General features: G+C 37.4%; 1 long non-coding RNA gene across 1 annotated transcript; it reads right to left on the bottom strand.

Moving 5' to 3' along the window:
- Positions 1–13772: 13772 nt before the first annotated feature.
- On the bottom strand, positions 13773–14971 carry LOC132130223 (uncharacterized). Its single transcript, XR_009428690.1, has 3 exons — positions 14920–14971; positions 14243–14370; positions 13773–14122 (listed from the first exon to the last, which is right to left on the bottom strand). It is a non-coding gene; the product is annotated as an uncharacterized LOC132130223 (long non-coding RNA).
- Positions 14972–16785: the final 1814 nt, after the last annotated feature.

Genomic DNA, 16785 nt, shown 5'->3' with positions numbered 1-16785 from the left:
TCCCTGGGACACCGCCAAGACTGTATACTGTATGAGAAGAGTCTTCTGGTCTGGAATGTGTAACGGAAATTGAAAAAGAGAGTTACACATTCAAGTGATAGAGAGGAAATTGAACTAATAAAATAAATGCCTTGCTACGTAAGGCTTGAGTCCAAACATTTTTATTAACCTGCTTAGCTAAAAACAACTGCAGTGTGCAAAGTGTTGTGAAATATCCTTGGCCACAAATTTTTAATTTAATATCTTAATAGTGTTGTTTTTAGGACCTAAAACTATTGGATATGAATGTGTAAAAATCTTTCATATATTTTTATATTCTTTTGATATTAATATGGAAATAGTTTATTAGAAATCATTCATAGACAAACTCACATGCATATAGCAAATTTATGTGTATAACCATGAATAGTCATACATTTAATTTACATAATGATTTTTAATGTTGTCCATTGGATGCTTCAGGAATGCTACGCCTCTTTGCCCCTAAGAAGACAACATACAAGTCGCAACAACCATCTTCTTATGGATGGCATGAAAGTGTAAGCAGTGTCAGTGAAAATGTCAAAGAAGGACAATGGCAGCAAGCAAACTCAGCCATGGTTTGCCACTAAATGAGCCTTATCCTAGCCATAAACATCACATTCAGCTCCAAATAAACATTTTGTTTCAAATAAACACTTTCTTAAATTTAGTCAGATAATGCCATACAGATATGTATCCAGAGCAAAGTTAGATAAATGTGTGAACAGTGATATTAGAGAGAGAGATTTATTATTTTAACTATTATATTATCACAAAAATATATCACTAAACTCACAGAAAAGAACTCACACTAAACAATGAGAGAAAATAATAAAAACAATACTAACAACGATAATAGTAATTATAATAAAAACAATAATTATAAAAAAAAAGTTCAATACTTAATTTATCACTGTTTCATTCTGATACTAATTCAATTCAACAAGACGGAAATGACAGAATGCTGATTAAGATTTAGTGGCCAAAATGTTTTGAATTAAAAATCACATATGCAGTCACTGTGATACATTCAAAAACCACTGCCAGAAAAATTTTGTGGTCTGCAAAGGACAGGAATGTCCATAAACACAGGGCCTGCCTTCTCCCTAAACTTGAGTGGTGCTGCAGCTGGCTGAATGGGTGTGTAAATCTTCCCGGAACAGCTAAAAAGGCTAAAGTCAGCAATCTTGGCAAACATGTTCTCTCTGGAGCGCCTGTGGTCCACAATGACTTGGCTATTCCTCTAGAATGTCCTAAAAGACAAATGCTTTGAACACTGTTATCCAATTAGGCATTGGCTGAGACATGCTTCCTGTTTGCTGAGCTTCCTGTTTGTTGCTTATTGCTTAGCTTGAGGTCTCCTATATCGTTGTCATTATCTTGTCAGATCCTCTCTGAAGATAAACCACAACACAATTGTTCTGAGCAGCTGTTTCCATCTCCTTGTCAACCTCTTTTCTAATCAGATGTTTCCTGATGGTCAACTGTGGTTATATATGTTATGGGAGCCAACATAAACTTACTTTATAAAAATTACTTTATATCCTCCAACTAAATAAATTGCATGATGCATGACATGATTTACTGTTAGAAGTAATGGTTTAACCAATTTGTCATATAAATGAAACGGTGATGGCACCATCTAATATTGCTGTATAATAGTATTAGTGGTAGCTCAAGCGCTAAACCTCAATTGGAATATCAAGGTATTTCAGTCATTTCACATGAGTGATGTCTTGTAATGTCTTACCATAAGTGGTAAATAAACACATAAATAGTAATATTTTTAACAAATGTATAGCCATTGAAATGGATTTCAAGTTCAAATGAAATGCCCATATTGCAGTCTGTTGTTGTTACATCTCTGATTCAAACAACCTGAAAATGGGCTTTCCATTTAGTTTGGACAAACTTTTGGTTAAAAGCCCACAAATATCCAGTTCTTTCCATCTACAGATTTACTGCACACACCCAATTAAACATTTTATTCAATTTACAATTAAAAACGCCTATTGTATTATGGGATTTAAATCAGGGATGTTATAAGTGAAGGATCAAAGCATGTTAGGCATAAGTCGAATTTCCTTTTAAAGTCCAAGGGGCTCATCTACTTAGAAATACTATTATGCTGTGCTCACAAATGTATAATTGTATGTTGGATAACAGATTTGTAACGAATGATCACAGGAACGAGAGATCCAAATGCAGTGTTTAATGGGTAATCCAAAAATCAGTATCCAAACGGGCAAGAAGTCATAACCATAAAATCAGTCCAGAAAAAAAAAACAAGATACTAGAAAACACAAGGGAACACGAGAAAACTGGGTGACGGAAAAACAAGGACTCCATGAAAACAGACCGGTATATATGGACAGGTGATGACGATGAGAGTAAAGACAGCTGAGTGCAATTAACAGGTGTGCAATTAACCGTGATGAAGGGACAAGGCTTTGTGGGAAATGTAGTGCCTGCAGTGGGGTGCCTATGGGGAAGTGAGACCACTAATGGACACCCAGGGAAACAGACCAGACACCGTGACATTACCCCCTCCTCTAAGGAGCAGCTACCAGATGCTCCATCGCACACAAAACATACCAAGGAACACTGAGACCAGGAGGGAGGTGGACTGGTTGAGGATAAGGGGGAGGGACGGAGGGCCAAGTCCATGGCAGGAAACAGAGGAAAAAATAAAAAAAAGGCCAGGAGGGAACAGAAAGTTCAGGGGCCCAGGGCCGAGCCGACAGGGCAGAAATCCAGGGTGGAGCAGGTGGAACTGCAGCCGTGCGGTCGAGACAGAAGCCCACCAGGGCGGCGCAGAAGCCCACCACAGCCGTGCGGTCGAGACAGAAGAACAACAGGAGGCGCAGAAGACCACCACAGCCGTGCGGTCGAGACAGGAGCCCACCAGGGTGGTGCTGAAAACCACCACAGTGGGATCGATGGCACAGGAGAGCAGGTCTGGTTAGACAAGCCTGAAATAGAGAACATGAACAGGTTAAGGTTGGCCTACGTGGCCCTGAGGAGATGGTAGATGGTCTCCGTGGCCATGACAGGGCAGGCGGTGAGTTCCTGGATGGCCTCCATGGCCACGACAAGATAAGTCGAGCACTCAGGGAGTTCGGCCGAGACGTGACGAGGCTCTGGTAGATCCATGGTGATTTGACTGGCTTCAGGAAGATCAACTGAGACTTGCCTTTGCCCATGAAGGTCAACGGGAACCTGACTCGAGTCTGGAGGATCAACTGTGGCTGTCATCCTGAGCAGAAGCGCTGTGTCGGCGGCCATCTTGTGCTGTGGCGCTGGGATGGTGGCCACCTTGCACTGTGGCGCTGGGCTGGCGGCCATCTTGCGCAGTGGTGCTGGGCTGGCGGCCACCTTGTGCAGTGGCGCTGGGTTGGCGGTCCTCCTGTCTGGAGACACCGGTCTAGAGTCGGCCATCCCACCTGGAGAGACAGGTGTGGCTGGGGTATCCCACTGAGACCGATGTTGCAGGTACATTATGAACCCCCAAAAATCAAAGATCTCCAGCTCATCCATCTCCCGCTCAGGCACAGGGTTGTCCAGGAAGGCGTTAAAAAGGTCTTTTAGTATCTCATCATTGTACCCCATGCCTACCGCCATAGTCCAGAACAATTGCGCTAGACCACCCACCTCACTCCCCTTTTGACGGAGGGTGGATAATTTTTGGAATCTCCCCCTCCGCTCCTCGATGCTTGCTGGGGAACGGACACGAAATCCCACACCACTAGATCTGGGCATGATGGAGTCCTTCTGTAACGAATGATCACAGGAACGAGAGATCCAAATGCAGTGTGTTTAATGGGTAATCCAAAAATCAGTAACCAAACAGGCAAGAGGTCATAACCATAAAATCAGTCCAGAAACAAAACAAACAAGAAACTAGAAACTAGAAAACACAAGGGAATGGGAGAAAACCAGGTGACGGAAAAACAAGGACTCCATGAAAACAGACCGGTATATATGGACAGGTGATGACGATGAAAGTGAAGACAGCTGAGTGCAATTAACAGGTGTGCAATTAACCGTGATGAAGGGACAAAGCTTTGTGGGAAATGAAGTGCCTGCAGTGGGGTGTCTATGGGGAAGTGAGACCACTAGTGTACACCCAGGGAAACACAGACCAGACACCGTGACAAGATTAAATTCCCTCAGTTACTCATAGGATAAATAAAGCTAAAGCAGTTATTCCTTATGAAGCCTTTTCTACTGCATTGAAAGATACTTCTAGTAATTTTTACAACACAGGTGACCCTTTTCATTCTTTATGTTCATGTTATTTATTCACCGTTGAACAACAAAGCAGCACTGGCCAAGAAATCAAATAAGCGTCTCTACTTCCTCCGCAAACTGAGGAGAGCCAGAGCCCCACCCCCCATCATGTACACCTTCTATAAAGGCACCATCGAGAGCATCCTGACGAGCTGCATCACTGTGTGGTTTGGTGCCTGCAACGCGTCCTGTCGAAAAAATTCTGCAACGCATTGTGAGAGCATCTGAGAAGATCATTGGTGTCTCTATCCCCTCCCTCCAGGACATTTATGGAACCCTTATCTTTTGTGTGCACCTGGGGTCTGAGAGTAATGCAATTTCGATTCTCTGTATGTATGTACTGTACATGTGGAAGAATTGACAATAAAGCAGACTTGAACTTGAACTTAAAAAAAGAATGGAAAGATCTGTGATTTTCCTCGTAGGTACACCTCAACTGTGAGAGACAGAATCTAAAAATATTATATTGACTGATTTTGTGAAATATTATATTCAGTAATTTACTTGATACCCAATGCACTGATATAACCAAATTATAAATTCTCACCGTGAATATTTACCAAACCGAGAGTATAAAGAATACACTTTCACCGTCTTAGGAACTGTGACAGTAGAATGGTAATACGATTTCAATAAACCTAAAATAAACCAACGTGGGCCCATTCACACACACACAAACACACACACTCACACACCACCCCGATGCAGACCTGATTCATTGGGTGAGGCCTTTGGAACTGCAAACTGGCCTCTTCGCTCTTCCATGAGCAAAATAAAACCAATAGAATACCTGCATTGTTTTTTTAAAACAGTCCCGATACCCTCCCGTGTCCGGCTACACAATACTCCCCAAACAGTTGTCAGTTCCCCGAGGCCAGAGGAACATCCAACACTCCCAGTGGCTGGGTTTAGATAGGATTTAGATAGATTAGGTACTAGATAGCACATCTAGTAGCATCTCTTACCTTCCCTCGATGTCAGAGGACCTTTGAGCACTTCCGGTGACTCAAAAGGTCTATCTGATTCCTCAGTCACATCCCACGGTGAATAATGAGCACCACGCTAATCGCAAGTTCAATAGTGCAGAATAGTCTTTCAAATAATGCTAAAAGAGATCACTAGTTCTCAACCGGCATCAATATCTTCAACCCGTGAACAGTAGCAATAAACAAATAGTTAACACATAGCCTGCGTCAACAGTTATACTTAACACCCAAAAGATACTATGAAAAAAAAATCATATAACTTGTGTTTTGCTGTTATAAAAGTTAGATTTTATCATAACCAAACTCTTCATCCACCCGGATCTATTGCCTGCTGCTTGTCTTGTCTCTCCCAGAGCTCTTAATCGGCCAATAAAATGTCAATGTCAATGTCAATGTCACCTTTATTTATATAGCACTTTTAACAAAATACATTGTGTCAAAGCAACTGAACAACATTCATTAGGAAAACAGTGTCAATAATGCAAAAATGATAGTTAAAGGCAGTTCATCATTGGATTCAGTTATGTCATCTCTGTTCAGTTAAATAGTGTCTGTGCATTTATTTGCAATCAAGTCAACGATATCGCTGTAGATGAAGTGTCCCCAACTAAGCAAGCCAGAGGCGACAGCGGCAAGGAACCGAAACTCCATCGGTGACAGAATGGAGAAAAAAACCTTGGGAGAAACCAGGCTCAGTTGGGGGGCCAGTTCTCCTCTGACCAGACGAAACCAGTAGTTCAATTCCAGGCTGCAGCAAAGTCAGATTGTGCAGAAGAATCATCTGTTTCCTGTGGTCTTGTCCTGGTGCTCCTCTGAGACAAGGTCTTTCAGCCTCACCTATGAGAGGACGGGTCTAAACAAATATACACCTAATCAACAAAAATAAATTAAACTTGATAGCAAAAACCACGTTTTCTCGCAAGTGCACATCAACCAAACAGTGTTTCGAGAAAGGTCGTTTAAAGGGGAACACATATGCAAGCGCTTTGTATGCATACTTATTTGACTAAAACCCTTAACAGCCAAAAGCTGAATTTGCGAGTGGGACGGGTGGGACATGTCCCCACCACTAGATATCTGTCTGGCATTGACTAAGCTCCTTGATGCATCATTATGTAGTTCACATAAATTGCTCTCTAAAAATGATCTCTAGACTGGACTATTGTAATGCACTTCTAAGTGGTTGTCCTGCATTATAAACAAGCATAATAAACAAGCTACAGGTAATCCAAAATGCAGCAGCTAGAGTTCTTACCAGGTCAAGAAAATATGATCATATTACCCCAAATTTACAGTCTCTGCACTGGCTACCTATTAAGTTCCATATCTGTTAAAAATTATTATTACTTAGCGTATTTTTCGGACTATAAGTCGTACCTGAGTATAAGTCGCATCAGTCCAAAAATACGTCATTATGAGGGGAAAAACATATATAAGTCGCACTGGACTATAAGTCGCATTTATTTAGAACCAAGAACCAAGAAAAAACATTACCGTCTACAGCCGCGAGAGGGCACTCTATGTCTTCAGTGTAGACTACAGGAACACTGAGCAGCATAGAGCGCCCTCTCTCGGCTGGAGACGGTAATATTTTCTATTGGTTCATTTCTCTCGGTTCATGTCAAATTAATTTTGATAAATAAGTCGCACCTGACTATAAGACACAGGACCAGCCAAACTATGAAAAAAAGTGCGACTTATAGTCCGGAAAATACGGTACCTAAAAGGCCCTAAATGGTTTAGATCCTGCGTACCTAACTAGCCTTATACCACGCTACAATCCATCACGCTCCCTAAGGTCACAAAACGCTGGACTTTTGCTAGTTTCTAGGATAGCAAAGTTCACTAAAGGAGGTAGAGCTTTTTCGCATTTGGCTCCCAAACTCTGGAATAGCCTTTTTGATAATGTTCGGGGTTCAGACATATTTTCTCTGTTTAAATCTAGATTAAAAACACATCTCTTCACCAAGCATTCGAATAATGCATCTCATAATTTGTGACTGCAGTTGTATCTGATCAAATGTGCATTATTATTCTTTAGCTTGGGTTAAACTAATTAATTTTACTTGGCTGGAACCACAGCTACGCTAATTATTTCAAAATTTGTTTCCATGTTTTGCCACAGGATTTACATCCCTGAAACCTTGAAACAACATACAGAACTAACAAATATTGCTACAGTTGTGATTGCATCATATAATAATTGCTGTTAGTAGTGTTCATCGTGATTGACTACGTGTTGTATTAATTATTTTGAAAATTCCTGTCACATACACAAATACTGACAGTCACCACTTATAAGCTACTACTAAATATTGTAGAAAAAAGTAATTTCCTGTAGTTGCTTTTCAATTATTTGTATCATAAAAAGCGCTATACAAATAAACTTGAATTGAATTGAATTCACATAAATTGCAAATCACTGATCACTGGCACATTTCCCCCTGATCACAGCCCAACCTGTAGGGCTTAAATTTATTGTCTGAAGGTAAAACTGAATACAACCTCTTTAACCTTCAGCAAACTGGTGATATCACTTGCAGTTTTTCCTGAAAACAGAGAAAAGTACCTAAAATTCTCAATCATTTTTGGTCATACTGATAAGACCAAGGCATCAACCGAAACTGTAAAGGGTCTACTTTTATTTGTGTACACTGACAATAACAAAAAAAATTTGTGATTTTGTGAAATAAACAAAATAAGAAGGGTATACTTTCTGATTTATCCAGTGGAGGATATCATGTAATTTATTTTTACTTACATTAGTTAATGTGTTATTTTACATAAACTTGAACGCATTTTACAAGTTGGGCTTTTCCTAAACTATAGCCTATTATCAAATTGAAATGTGTACCATCGAGTTAAATTTTTTTAATGTAATGTTGAGTAATCAGTAATGATAATTATTGAATAATTAAACTACTTTTCAGACAGAGTAATTAGAAAAGTAATTTAAATACAACATTGATAATTTAATTACAAATTAATTGCTTTAAGTTACTTGCCCAATACTGATTCAGGCACACAAGGGTTTAAGATGTATGGGGCTTTCATAGCTATCAAAGTGTTTGGCTTCGTTAATCTCTTGACTTACTCCTTGTGCTTGTATTGACATGATTGTCTTTGAATTTTCCAAGCTAGCGGAGTACTATCCTGTGAAGATGAGGGCTAAAACCATGCACACTCTGTACCTGACACATAACATACACAATTATAACTTTTACTTAAAAAAAAAAAAAAAAATAGGCAAAGTTGCAAAACCCCCTTAACATTCCCACACAACCAGTTCCTCTCTAGACCTCATGAAAACTATTAAAGGACTGTTGACTTTTCTCTCAGCTGGATGTGCTAACACAGACTCCGTGTCGAGGTTGAGAGGGAGTTTGGATTGCACTCTCCATATGGACACAGAGAGATGAAAAGAGAGATTGAGGGATGACCTACTGTGAAGGTGTGAAAGAGAGGACCAAAAGGGAAATTCTCAGCATGGTGTTTTTGATTGAGGTCGAAGAGACAACGCACACTGAGATGGCTGAGAGAACTGGAAGAAGCTGCAAAATCAGCCAGGTTGTGATACTTAGCTTGGGGTTGTTCCTTCAACGGACTCTATTTGACTTCACTAAATCAATGAAAATATTAAGCCTCGGGGATCAACGTTGTCCAATATTGTTGAAAAGCATTGCAAAAGACAAAATACATTAACTTTACACTATCAGCCTTAAGTAGACCACTGACTGAGACACTTGACTGTATTTTAAAGTAAAAGCTTAAATGAATGTCAATCCCTAATATCATTCCAAATGACTTTCTTCTGAGGAACACAAAAAAAACATATTTAGAAAATTGTCCCTACAGTGAAAGTGCAAGCCAAAACATAACTAGTTGAAACTTTTTTCAAAATATTATGTTCTTTTGGGTTTTACATAAGAAAAAGTAATTTGGACAACACAGTCTCACTCTCTACTCGTCAAATGTCTGACGCATGGTCAAGGGATCTGAACTCACTTTTTTGACACACTGGGTATACCTTTGGCGTAATTTTTCAACGTCCTGGTTAGTCCGATAGACTTCTATAGAACTCAACAGCGTTTAAATTTGACGTCTTGGGTCAGCACACCGCAACTCATTGTCTGCCTTGTATGGGTCGAGACTAAATAAATAAAAATAAAAAAGAATAGGCTACAAAAAATTATATATGACAGGGGAGTCAAATGGCGGCCGCCAGATCATTTTTATCTGGCCCTCCAACTTGTTTTTGAGGTTTAAAAATACACGCAATCTGATATCAAAGTGCTCTCTGTGCAAAGGCTTAGCGCGTTCATCAGTGGTGAGTTTAACAACACTCAACTGCAGGTAAAACAGCATTCAGCGGTGAGTTTGACCAAAGCAATGCTCAACTGCAGGAAAAACGGCATTAAAAGGTGAGTTTAACAACGATCCAAGGCGCGTGCAAGTAAGCAGTTTAACCGTTTTCTTACAACCCATTCTCGCGTATGGCTTATTCATAGTTTATCACCATGAAATCACGTTCAAGAAGTCTCATTCAGCACACATCGCGATACTTGCCATCAGTTTACATGTGCCACAGGTTCGGTGAGTAGACATAAATACGCTCTTTTAATGCCTGTTATGAAATGTATTCTCTCTTCTTTATTAATCAGATTAGCGCCGTATTGTTTACTCGCTGTATTATATCAGTCATCCGAGGCTGTCTTTGAGTTTCATTGCGTTTAACTAAATGAACGCACCTGCTAACTAGTGTGATTAAACTCTATCGGTCACGTGACGTGCCATAGACTTTCAATATATATTCATTTCAGGTTCAAAGATGTAAATTTGTAGTTAAATCATGGTAACCATGACACGTACAATAGTAAACAAATTAAATTTGAAGTTAAAACCCAGGAACGGGACATTTACCATGTTTTTACCACAGTAACTGTAGTTTTACTATGGTATATTAATAATCAATACAATAATCATTGCTTTTATATGACAGATATCACACATTTACTGTACCATGCTTTTGATACCTTTTTATGTAAATCCAAAAAAAGTAAATAAATAAAAGGACACATTTTTCCCCTCTTGCAGTTCATTCATATCAGTTTATATTTTAAATATTTCACAAAACATTATTAAAATTCTGTTTATAATTCTATTTTATTCTACACTTAATATTCTATTATTCTAACATTTGTTTTACTACCAAATTATTCTCAATGTCTAATTATTATTATTATTATTATTATTATTATTAATATTTCACATACATTGGAAAGGTTTCCGTGACCAGATCAATTAAACTACTGATAACAGACCTTTAAGCATGTAATATTTTTTCAAATAATTCATATGAATATAGCTATTATTGCTATTATTGACTAGCTTTCTTAGCTTCAATTCTAAGCTTATGAATACATTGTGACCTTCCAGCAAGCCATATACTGAATATACAGAACCAGTGATCAAAACAATAGTTGAAAAACGTAAAGGAAGTATTCATGCACAGCCATCCCCTAGTTCCAGTTATAAAGTGAATGATGTTATTGTCAGTTTTATTTCTGCATTTTTATGTAGCAGGTATTTGTTTTCCTGAAAACAGTTTTCTTTCTTCCATTGTTCGGTCAATCAGTGTTTATTTGATGCTGTGCTGATTGAGTTTTATAGATGATATTGCACACTTGTGAGTGAAGTGACATTCAGCCAAGTATGGTGACCCATACTCAGAATTTGTGCTCTGCATTTAACCCATCCGAAGTGCACACACACAGAGCAGTGAAAACACACACACACACACACACACACACACACACACACACACACACACACACACACACACACACACACACACACACACACACACACGGAGCAGTGGGCAGCCATTTATGCTGCAGCACCCAGGGAGCAGTTGGGGGTTCGATGCCTTGCTCAAGGGCACCTAAGTCGTGGTATTGAAGGTGGAGAGAGAACTGTACATGCACTCCCCCCACCCACAATTCCTGCCGACCCGGGACTCAAACTCACAACCTTTCGATTGGGAGTCTGACTCTCTAACCATTAGGCCACGACTTCCCATACATGCATGTCTTCCCTTGACATGCATGTCTTCATGGTTTTTAATTTCTGAGTTTGAAACAGTGTGTTGTATCACTTTTTGGTCAATTAAATTCTCCAGTGTTCTCTGAAAGACCATCTGTATTAACTCGTTTTTTTTTTTTTTTTTTTTTTATAAAAGTATTTGCAAAGTATTTTTATTCTTCATAGTGGCAAAAACAAGCTTATTGACATAGGATGTAGTGCAGTTATATGGGCACTTTGTCTTTGAATTAGTTTTTTCTTTCTGTTTTTATTGCTACAGTTCAAATGGTAGAGAATGGCAAATCACAGAAACACAAAAGTGAATAATTTTTATAACTTTAAAACACAACATAACATACAATGTAAATGTTAGAAGCTCATCATTTGATTAGATCTTATATTTAATGAGAGGAATCGGTTAGAACTGCGAATTCTGGCCATGTGCTCATCAATATTGCCCAATTTTTGTCAAGCTGAACAACAATAATTAGAGCATTTGCATTATTGTTGGAGGAAGGTGTAGACGTTAATAAAACACAATCTAATAGGTAGCAAATGTTATTGATTGTTAACCAATATATTCCTTCAGCTGAAAAACGAAAGACATCGGTGGTCATAAATGGATAAGGAAGCGTGACGCCGCTGCTCAGCTTTGATATCATTGGCTGTCAATTTCCCTTGTCAGGACAGTCTGTGGTTGGACCATCTTTTAACCCATATTAAACAGTGCACCGTGTTACAAAAGTACGTTTTGCTGCTATTATCACATTAGTAATAGATTAAGTCAACAATTAAGGGTTGCTATGTTGAGAAAAATTACCTCTTTAGTGAGATCCTAACCCTAAGCATAACTTCAATGAACTACAAAAAACAGCGCCTAGTTTTCCCTTTCCATAGATAGAACGACGGAGGCTTGTGGGTAAGGTAGTTTAAATCGTTTTATTGACGAAATGAAATAAATAATATATTTAATGGAAAACTGGATTTCTAAATATTTTCATTGTGTATGATATAATTGAAAGACAGATTGAAATTTGGTATTTTAGAGTGAGCAATATTTAAAATGCCTTTATGACACATTTCCATCTATTTCTGAAAACTGTGCCCGACATTATTTTATCAGCATAGCATAAGTAATAATCCTTCCGGTTTTCTCTTTGATTCGTTAACTGGACTCTGATTTACAGCCATTTGAAATGTACAGTTTTTGGCTCTTCCGGGGGGTGCTACTGGGCCCCTGGGGGTAGAAGGGCAGTAAAACCTACATATATTTATTCTTGGTCCGTGCATCTTTTGGTCATTTGACTTTCTACTTAAAAAGAAATAAAGATACATAAGAAACAAATTGATTTTCGTTTTTCTGTTTTGTTTAAAAAACGGAAAACGTAAATTTAGCTGGATTTTTCGTATTTTTGTTTATGGGTATAAAATGAGATTATGCTTTAATATTTGTTTGAATGTGTGGGCGGCGCTGAAATACCCCTTTCATCCTTCTGTATTCTGCGAGCTCAGTTCATCTTCAACAGCAGAGAAGCGGCAGACAGCAGAGTTTATTAATCCTGCCGGTTCTGATTGAACCACAGTCCACACTTCAACATCATGGCTAGTAAAGCTTTTGACAGGACATTTGACAGAGGCCATCTGATGAAACATGGAAAAATTAGAAAGAAATGATTTAATAATAAAAATAATTCTTTTATTTTTGAAGTTAACAGTAATACATAGAATGGATAAACCTGCAACAACTTACCATTATCTATTCCCCACTGTTAAGCAGTAATCAAGGACAATGCATTGTGATACTTCACTATTACACAAGGAAGAATTCATGGAGTACCTACTAAGAATACTATATATATATATATATATATATATATATATATATATATATATATAAGAATACTTTATATATAAACTAATTAGCAACAATCAGTATAAAAATGTCCTCCTCATCCCCGTATCTTGCTCCTCAGGTGCTGGACATCAGTAATGTGGATGCTCTTGGTTTTAATGGAGTACAAGATCCACGTTGATCATTTCTGCTACATTCTCAGTTATCCCTCAACTGTTTGTAACAATAAAGCAAATGGCTTTTCAAAATAATTCATCTAGTAACTCCCTTTATATATATATATATATATATATATATATATTAAAAGGCATATTTGTGATTAAATATATACAATAATAACTTTCTGGTGTATTGTTGTTCCAGATGTCATTAATCTGATAAAAATGTTTATGTCATAAGTAAAAAATAATCCTGGTAATTAATAATATGTAGTTTTTCAAGTGTAGAATAAACACATATGAGCCTACCTAATAAAATGATGAATTTACCAAGAATTTTCAACACACAATATTCACCATATTAATTTTATTGAAGCATAGACTATGAAGTTGATAAAGTAGCATCAAGACAAACACGATTCAAGGAAAATAATAATGGATCAAAAATTCATTAATATCATAAATTAATCAGTTCACACAGAGGAGTGATGAAATGTCCTTAAAAGTAAAAAGATTCCATCCAGTCAACTGTGATAGAGATCATGTGATACTTATAAGACATTTGACATTGTTTCAGAAAATAATGATTCCTTATCATCACATCTAAACTAGTTTCATCTCCCCATCATGATCTTCTTCTCTCGTGTCTGGAAACAGTTTGTGGTTGATATCCAGCACTGATGTGGTGTAGCTTTTTCTCAGCCAGAGGATCTCTCAGTCCTAAGATCCCAGACCTGGTCAAAGTAAAACAATTAATCCAGATGAAGTTGTTTAATGGACAGAGAGCTCAGCTTATGTTCTGCGTGATTTTAGCAGGGTGAGCAACTATTACCCTTGTATTATTGTACACTTACCATTCTTCAAGCTGCTTTAAGACCTTTAGAGAAGCTTTTTCTCTGAAGACAATTTACCACATCCTCTTCTTTCACTTCATTCAAGAGCATCACTTGGTCAAAACCCCTCATTTGGCTGATGAGATCATCTGTACAAATTAAAATACTGCAATAAAAATTTAATTCTGCAAGAATTAAGAAAAAGTTAGAGGCAAAGGACTTGCTCACGAGACACCCCTTAGCATGTGACAGAAATGTTTGCCTCTATAATTCATCTATTGTTGCAGTGTATTTTTTTCCTCTAGAATCTTTCTCCAAAGTTCCTGACTTCTCTCACAAATGTGTTTTAGTCTGTGCAGTGTAAGGCCTTGCTTCAAACCAATCAACTATCAATCCACAATTTATAACAAATCATTTATGAAACAATGAAATAATGTAAACCACTTTTATAAAACTTGTATTCTTTTAAGACAAACAGGTGGTGTGTTTTTTTTTTTTTAACTTAGGTTTAAAAAATTTCCAGTCACACTTTGCCAACATGCTATAATTGTAATAGCTGTATCAAAAAAAAAAAAAAAATATATATATATATATATATATATTAGAAAGAATAATTATGGCTGACATGAACAGTCCTGTGAGATAAAATCATAAAGTGCTATAACACATAACACAGCATTGCTTTAATACACACATACCAGTGGACTTCTGTCTTTGTTTGGGCACAAGATGGCCGTCTTCATTCCTCATCCTGAGCAAATAATTTCCTTGGTCTTCCTTATCTTCTGAAAAACAAGAATCTGTACTTACTCTGTGTGCAATTAATATTGCTCAATAAACATATAATTAAGTAAATTTAAAATAAGATTCAGACCAGAGCATTTGATGAGTAAATGTTGATTCAAAAATATTTTAAACAAATGTTCCTGGGAAGAGCTGATAATGGCTAGATTCACTCAGACTAAGTAATAGCTCTTATAGTTTTTAGGAAGGTGTGTGAGGGTTGGCTCACAAAAAACTTCTGAAAAAGAAGAACAGCATTTACAAACACAAACAATCCTGTAAGACAGAAAGAAAGGAAATATTATTACATTACATGCAACTTATACATTACTGTGTGTATGTGTGTACTGTATGTGTGTGTGAAATTACAGCCTCTGTAAAGATGCTGTATAATTAAACGTTAAATGTATCCATTAATAAAAGCAAGTCATTAATAACAAGCTATATTCATATGAATTATTTTAAAAATTATTACAAGCTAACAGGACTGTTATCAGTAGTGCACAAGTCTTAATAATGCCAAAGCGCAGTGCCCTTAATGCACACTAAACCCACACTATCTCCAATACCACTCTTTATACCAGTCTTAGTGTATCCCATCATGCATCATGTTTTGGAATAAATTGTGAGACTTTTTGCCAAGATCTCACAAGGGGTCACGGAAACCTTTCCAATGTATGTGAAATATTAATAATAATAATAATTAGATATTGAAAATAATTTTTTCACTTAATTAGAAGCACCAAAAATTTTATTGTCCTCTGTAATAGGGACTAATGAAAAGAGATTTAGAATTTATTTTAAAATGCAAAGTTGAATAAAAAAACTAAACATCTCTGTTAACACTTAAGTGTGTCCCATAAGGCAGTGGCTCCCAATCCTGGTCCTGGAGAACCCCAACACGGCATATTTGATATGTCTCCCTGTTCAAACACACCAGATTCAACTCATCAGCTCATCAGTGTAGACTCCAAGACCTCAAAAGTGTGTGTTAGATAAGAGAGACACCAAAACCATGCAGTGCTGGGGTTCTCCAGGACCAGGATTGGGAACCACTGTCATCAGGTCATGAAAGGTTCGACACACACTTGTGGTCACCATGCTCACTCGAACACTTGGGCTAAACACAGGAAATACGTCAAATAAATAATCAAGTGGTGAAGTGCAAAGATGGCAAGTGTGGGTATTTGGACAGTGCAAAAGTTTAAGAAACAACAAATGCTGTGCAATTTATAACAGCAGTTTGATAAAAAGGTAAAACTAACACAGACTTACTGCTGCAAATGTCTGCCTCTGCAGATTTCTGTCTTCTCCATTTCTGAAGGAATACCTCTCCAGAAACACCACAGGGATGACTGCTTCCTTTACATCTTTTCAGCTAAAATTTTTTTTTTAAATTAATAAAAATAAGAAAGGGGGGGGGGGTAGAATAAAATAGAATTATAAACAGAATTTTAATAATGTTTTGTGAGCAAAATATTTTAAATATAAACTGATATGAATGAACTGCAAGAGGGGAAAAATGTGTCCTTTTATTTATTAACTTTTTTTGGATTTACATAAAAAGGTATCAAAAGCATGGTACAGTAAATGTGTGATATCTGTCATATAAAAGCAATGATTATTGTATTGATTATTAATATACCATAGTAAAACTACAGTTACTGTGGTAAAAACATGGTAAATGTCCCGTTCCTGGGTTTTAACTTCAAATTTAATTTGTTTACTATTGTACGTGTCATGGTTACCATGATTTAACTACAAATTTACATCTTTGAACC

This window comes from Carassius carassius, chromosome 4, assembly GCF_963082965.1.
Source record: "Carassius carassius chromosome 4, fCarCar2.1, whole genome shotgun sequence".
Classification (NCBI taxonomy): domain Eukaryota; kingdom Metazoa; phylum Chordata; class Actinopteri; order Cypriniformes; family Cyprinidae; genus Carassius; species Carassius carassius.
Note: the sequence above shows the minus strand (reverse complement) of the source record. Positions and strands in the feature narration are given on the sequence as shown.